Source organism: Heterodontus francisci, unplaced genomic scaffold, assembly GCF_036365525.1.
Source record: "Heterodontus francisci isolate sHetFra1 unplaced genomic scaffold, sHetFra1.hap1 HAP1_SCAFFOLD_1087, whole genome shotgun sequence".
NCBI classification, from domain to species: domain Eukaryota; kingdom Metazoa; phylum Chordata; class Chondrichthyes; order Heterodontiformes; family Heterodontidae; genus Heterodontus; species Heterodontus francisci.
This window is the reverse complement of record NW_027141517.1, coordinates 125,001-132,500: the sequence shown is the minus strand read 5'-3', so window position 1 is coordinate 132,500 and position 7,500 is coordinate 125,001.

Here is a 7,500-nt window from a genome sequence, read left to right as displayed (position 1 = left end):
TCGGTCTCTGCAGACCTGGAGGCTCGGGTGGACTCTTGGAATAAACGTCCAAGTCCCGACTTGCCACCTCCTACTACTGTGCAGATACCCCGCCAACCCCCAGCCACCCGAATGACAAGCGTCCGATCAGCGGGACGAATTTGACAACTCTGGCCGGACCTCTGGAACTCCATCCCGGGTAACCGGGGCAAATTTTTCCGCTTGATCGCCCTTCCACTGGTTAACCATTTGCCCTTTCGGACTTAGTCTCTGGACATTATTCGACGGATTTTCTGGTTATCCATTTGCCCTTTCGGACTTAGTCTCTGGGCATTATTTTCGACTTTTTGGTTAATGATTTCACACTTTTTACTTACTTTTGCGCTTTTTGGTTAATGATTACTCTGCTTACTGGTTAATTATTTGCCCTTTCGGACTTAGTCTCTGGACATTATTTTCGAGTTTTTGGTTAATGATTTCACACTTTTAACATATTTTTGCGCTTTTTGGTTAATGATTACTCTGCTTACTGGTTAACCATTTGCCCTTTCGGACTTAGTCTCTGGACATTATTTTCGAGTTTTTGGTTAATGATTTCACACTTTTAACATATTTTTGCGCTTTTTGGTTAATGATTACTCTGCTTACTGGTTAACCATTTGCCCTTTCGGACTTAGTCTCTGGACATTATTTTCGAGTTTTTGGTTAATGATTTCACACTTATAACATATTTTTGCGCTTTTTGGTTAATGATTACTCTGCTTACTGGTTAACCATTTGCCCTTTCGGACTTAGTCTCTGCACATTATTTTCGAGTTTTTGGTTAATGATTTCACACTTTTAACATATTTTTGCGCTTTTTGGTTAATGATTTCATACTTTTTACTTACTTTTGCGATTTTTGGTTAATGATTACTCTGCTTACTGGTTAACCATTTGCCCTTTCGGACTTAGTCTCTGGAGATTATTTTCGAGTTTTTGGTTAATGATTTCACACTTTTTACTTACTTTTGCGATTTTTGGTTAATGATTACTCTGCTTACTGGTTAACCATTTGCCCTTTCGGACTTAGTCTCTGGACATTATTTTCGAGTTTTTGGTTAATGATTTCACACTTTTAACATATTTTTGCGCTTTTTGGTTAATGATTACTCTGCTTACTGGTTAACCATTTGCCCTTTCGGACTTAGTCTCTGCACATTATTTTCGAGTTTTTGGTTAATGATTTCACACTTTTAACATATTTTTGCGCTTTTTGGTTAATGATTACTCTGCTTACTGGTTAACCATTTGCCCTTTCGGACTTAGTCTCTGGAGATTATTTTCGACTTTTTGGTTAATGATTTCACACTTTTAACTTAATTTTGTGCTTTTTGGTTAATGATTTCATACTTTTTACTTACTTTTGCCCTTTTTGGTTAATGATTACTCTGCTTACTGGTTAACCATTTGCCCTTTCGGACTTAGTCTCTGCACATTATTTTCGAGTTTTTGGTTAATGATTTCACACTTTTAACATATTTTTGCGCTTTTTGGTTAATGATTACTCTGCTTACTGGTTAACCATTTGCCCTTTCGCACTTAGTCTCTGGAGATTATTTTCGACTTTTTGGTTAATGATTTCACACTTTTTACTTACTTTTGCGATTTTTGGTTAATGATTTCACACTTTTTACTTACTTTTGCGATTTTTGGTTAATGATTACTCTGCTTACTGGTTAACCATTTGCCCTTTCGCACTTAGTCTCTGGAGATTATTTTCGAGTTTTTGGTTAATGATTTCACACTTTTAACATATTTTTGCGCTTTTTGGTTAATGATTACTCTGCTTACTGGTTAACCATTTGCCCTTTCGGACTTAGTCTCTGGAGATTATTTTCGACTTTTTGGTTAATGATTTCACACTTTTAACTTAATTTTGTGCTTTTTGGTTAATGATTTCATACTTTTTACTTACTTTTGCCCTTTTTGGTTAATGATTACTCTGCTTACTGGTTAACCATTTGCCCTTTCGGACTTAGTCTCTGCACATTATTTTCGAGTTTTTGGTTAATGATTTCACACTTTTAACATATTTTTGCGCTTTTTGGTTAATGATTACTCTGCTTACTGGTTAACCATTTGCCCTTTCGCACTTAGTCTCTGGAGATTATTTTCGACTTTTTGGTTAATGATTTCACACTTTTTACTTACTTTTGCGATTTTTGGTTAATGATTTCACACTTTTTACTTACTTTTGCGATTTTTGGTTAATGATTACTCTGCTTACTGGTTAACCATTTGCCCTTTCGCACTTAGTCTCTGGAGATTATTTTCGAGTTTTTGGTTAATGATTTCACACTTTTTACTTACTTTTGCGATTTTTGGTTAATGATTACTCTGCTTACTGGTTAACCATTTGCCCTTTCGGACTTGGTCTCTGGACATTATTTTCGAGTTTTTGGTTAATGATTTCACACTTTTTACTTACTTTTGCGATTTTTGGTTAATGATTACTCTGCTTACTGGTTAACCATTTGCCCTTTCGGACTTAGTCTCTGGACATTATTTTCGAGTTTTTGGTTAATGATTTCACACTTTTAACATATTTTTGCGCTTTTTGGTTAATGATTACTCTGCTTACTGGTTAATTATTTGCCCTTTCGGACTTAGTCTCTGCACATTATTTTCGAGTTTTTGGTTAATGATTTCACACTTTTAACATATTTTTGCGCTTTTTGGTTACTGATTTCATACTTTTTACTTACTTTTGCGCCTTTTGGTTAATGATTACTCTGCTTACTGGTTAACCATTTGCCCTTTCGGACTTAGTCTCTGGACATTATTTTCGAGTTTTTGGTTAATGATTTCACACTTTTTACTTACTTTTGCGATTTTTGGTTAATGATTACTCTGCTTACTGGTTAACCATTTGCCCTTTCGGACTTAGTCTCTGGACATTATTTTCGGGTTTTTGGTTAATGATTTCACACTTTTTACTTACTTTTGCGATTTTTGGTTAATGATTACTCTGCTTACTGGTTAACCATTTGCCCTTTCGGACTTAGTCTCTGGACATTGTTTTCGACATTTTGGTTAATGATTTCACACTTTTAACTTAATTTTGTGCTTTTTGGTTAATGATTTCATACTTTTTACTTACTTTTGCGATTTTTGGTTAATGATTTCATACTTTTTACTTACTTTTGCGATTTTTGGTTAATGATTTCATACTTTTTACTTACTTTTGCCCTTTTTGGTTAATGATTTCATACTTTTTACTTACTTTTGCGATTTTTGGTTCATGATTACTCTGCTTACTGGTTAACCATTTGCCCTTTCGGACTTGGTCTCTGGACATTATTTTCGACTTTTTGGTTAATGATTTCACACTTTTAACTTAATTTTGTGCTTTTTGGTTAATGATTTCATACTTTTTACTTACTTTTGCCCTTTTTGGTTAATGATTACTCTGCTTACTGGTTAACCATTTGCCCTTTCGGACTTAGTCTCTGCACATTATTTTCGAGTTTTTGGTTAATGATTTCACACTTTTAACATATTTTTGCGATTTTTGGTTAATGATTACTCTGCTTACTGGTTAACCATTTGCCCTTTCGGACTTAGTCTCTGGAGATTATTTTCGACTTTTTGGTTAATGATTTCACACTTTTAACATATTTTTGCGCTTTTTGGTTACTGATTTCATACTTTTTACTTACTTTTGCGCCTTTTGGTTAATGATTACTCTGCTTACTGGTTAACCATTTGCCCTTTCGGACTTAGTCTCTGGAGATTATTTTCGAGTTTTTGGTTAATGATTTCACACTTTTTACTTACTTTTGCGATTTTTGGTTAATGATTACTCTGCTTACTGGTTAACCATTTGCCCTTTTGGACTTAGTCTCTGGAGATTATTTTCGACTTTTTGGTTAATGATTTCACACTTTTTACTTACTTTTGCGATTTTTGGTTAATGATTTCACACTTTTTACTTACTTTTGCGATTTTTGGTTAATGATTACTCTGCTTACTGGTTAACCATTTGCCCTTTCGGACTTAGTCTCTGGAGATTATTTTCGAGTTTTTGGTTAATGATTTCACACTTTTTACTTACTTTTGCGATTTTTGGTTAATGATTTCACACTTTTTACTTACTTTTGCGATTTTTGGTTAATGATTACTCTGCTTACTGGTTAACCATTTGCCCTTTCGGACTTGGTCTCTGGACATTATTTTCGAGTTTTTGGTTAATGATTTCACACTTTTTACTTACTTTTGCGATTTTTGGTTAATGATTACTCTGCTTACTGGTTAACCATTTGCCCTTTCGGACTTAGTCTCTGGAGATTATTTTCGAGTTTTTGGTTAATGATTTCACACTTTTTACTTACTTTTGCGATTTTTGGTTAATGATTACTCTGCTTACTGGTTAACCATTTGCCCTTTCGGACTTAGTCTCTGCACATTATTTTCGAGTTTTTGGTTAATGATTTCACACTTTTAACATATTTTTGCGCTTTTTGGTTAATGATTACTCTGCTTACTGGTTAACCATTTGCCCTTTTGGACTTAGTCTCTGGACATTATTTTCGAGTTTTTGGTTAATGATTTCACACTTTTTACTTACTTTTGCGATTTTTGGTTAATGATTTCACACTTTTTACTTACTTTTGCGATTTTTGGTTAATGATTACTCTGCTTACTGGTTAACCATTTGCCCTTTCGGACTTAGTCTCTGGAGATTATTTTCGAGTTTTTGGTTAATGATTTCACACTTTTTACTTACTTTTGCGATTTTTGGTTAATGATTTCACACTTTTTACTTACTTTTGCGATTTTTGGTTAATGATGACTCTGCTTACTGGTTAACCATTTGCCCTTTCGGACTTAGTCTCTGCACATTATTTTCGAGTTTTTGGTTAATGATTTCACACTTTTTACTTACTTTTGCGATTTTTGGTTAATGATTTCATACTTTTTACTTACTTTTGCGATTTTTGGTTAATGATTACTCTGCTTACTGGTTAACCATTTGCCCTTTCGGACTTGGTCTCTGGACATTATTTTCGAGTTTTTGGTTAATGATTTCACACTTTTAACATAATTTTGCGCTTTTTGGTTAATGATTACTCTGCTTGCTTGTTACTGATTTCCCCTTTCGGACTTGATCTCTGGCCGTTCTTTTCGACCTTTTTGGATAAGGTTTCCACACTCTGAAATTATTTTGGGCTCACTGATTAGGCGAGATCAAGGGGGCATGCCTGGGCACTTTGGGCTCAGTTTGGGAAGGCGGCGTCCGTGTGCTCCTCCGCCCTTCCCGCACTTGCGGCTAGGTTTGCCAAACTGCGCTGACCCGCAGCCCTGCCTTTTTGCCCACGGCACGGAACGACTCAAGTCTGGCTCCGTTCCAGGCCGTTGCCTCCGGCTGCCCGCCGTCCGGCCGGCCTGGGACGTACCCCGGCTGACGGCGCCGGAGGCCCTCTAGCAGCCACCGGTGCCGCGGGCCAATGGGTCCGGGCGTTCCGGAGCTATCGGTGGGGAAGTGCTCTCCCCTTTTCCTGACGCCGTTCGCCCGAGCAGAGGTGCAGCCTGACGGGACTGCTGTCGCCTTCCGCGGCGCACCGGCCCCTTTCACCTGCCGTCGACCGCGCGGAGCTCGGACCTCCCTCCCCGAAGTTATGGCCCCGGCGCCGGAGGGTGCCCGGGGCCGGGCATTCAGCGGGGTGAGTCTTCACCTTCCCGGTCAGCCTGCGGGGTCGGTGCGCCGGCACTCGACGCCGGAGGGTCCCCTCTTTCCGTAGAGCCCCGCCCGGTGCCGATCGGCCGGCGGATTGCGGAGCGAACCGCGCCTGACCGACGGGCCTCGGAAACCCGTTGCAGTCGACGGGGGGGAACCGGACAGCGGGACGAGGTGCCGATTCCACCCGCAGATTCGATCCCGAAATCCCGCGGGATTCGGCGGTCCGACCCGACAGATTCAAACGTCGCCCGGGCGGCCCCCAGCGGTCGGGCCGGCCTGGTTCCGCCACCGCCCGATGCCCCTCGCCCCCGGCTACCGCCGGCCGCGCAGACCGAGCGAATGCGGCCGGACGTCCGGCGGCAATCGGCCGGAAAGCGGTATGGCCATTTCCTACTGTCCCTCGGACGGGCAGAGGGGCGGCGCCGGGGCACTCGCGGACCAGGCCGCGCCCCTCCGAGCCCTACCGCCTGCCGTCGACCGCGCGGGGATCGGACCTCCCTCCCCGAAGTTATGGCCCCGGAGCCGGAGGGTAGCCGGGGCCGGGCATTCAGCGGGGTGAGTCTTCACCTTCCCGGTCAGCCTGCGGGGTCGGTGCGCCGGCACTCGACGCGGGAGGGTCCCCTCTTTCCGTAGAGCCCCGCCCGGTGCCGATCGGCCGGCGGATTGCGGAGCGAACCGCGCCTGACCGACGGGCCTCGGAAACCCGTTGCAGTCGACCGGGGGGAACCGGACAGCGGGACGAGGTGCCGATTCCACCCGCAGATTCGATCCCGAAATCCCGCGGGATTCGGCGGTCCGACCCGACAGATTCAAACGTCGCCCGGGCGGCCCCCAGCGGTCGGGCCGGCCTGGTTCCGCCACCGCCCGATGCCCCTCGCCCCCGGCTACCGCCGGCCGCGCAGACCGAGCGAATGCGGCCGGACGTCCGGCGGCAATCGGCCGGAAAGCGGTATGGCCATTTCCTACTGTCCCTCGGACGGGCAGAGGGGCGGCGCCGGGGCACTCGCGGACCAGGCCGCGCCCCTCCGAGCCCTACCGCCTGCCGTCGACCGCGCGGGGATCGGACCCTCCTCGCCGAAGTTATGGAGGTAGGACCGGGAGGCTGCCCAGGGTCGGGACTTCAACCGGCTGCCGCCACCCTTTCCCGCCTGTCCCACGGGCTCGGAGATCCAGGCCCTGCAAAGACCCTCCGGTCGCCACCCGACAGGTGCTTTACCGGAGAAATCGTAAACCGGCGTCAGGGCCGGACCTGTCCCGCAGAGGGCAGCCTGCGCCCTTATGCTTTCCCTTTTGCTTTGGCCCCGCAGTAGCAAATGGTTCACCGATAAGTCGGGAACCCACACGCCCGGCCCCACCCGCCCATCCTTCCGCAATGCATCGCCTAGACACACGCACCAAGGGCGCTCTCCTTCCCCCGCCTCCCACATCCCACAGGATGTGCCCTCAGACCACGGCGCCCACACAACCACCCACCCACCCAACCTTCCTAAACACGCCGGCAAACATGCATACAAACACGGCCACCTTCGCAAATTCACCCCCACGCCGACTATTAAGCCCGGCAAGACTCATTGCAGCCAACCGCGGCCAAAAGTTGAAGTGACAACTCATTAACCAATTTCCAAAATTAGGCCAACTGAATAACCAGACTCTTTGTCAATCTGACGACGGGGGCAAATCATAAACCGGTTCTGCCCACTGCTAGCCTTCGCAAAGTCACCCCCCCCCCCCCCACGCCGACTATTAAGCCCGGCAAGACTCATTGCAGCCAACCGCGGCCAAAAGTTGAAGTGACAACT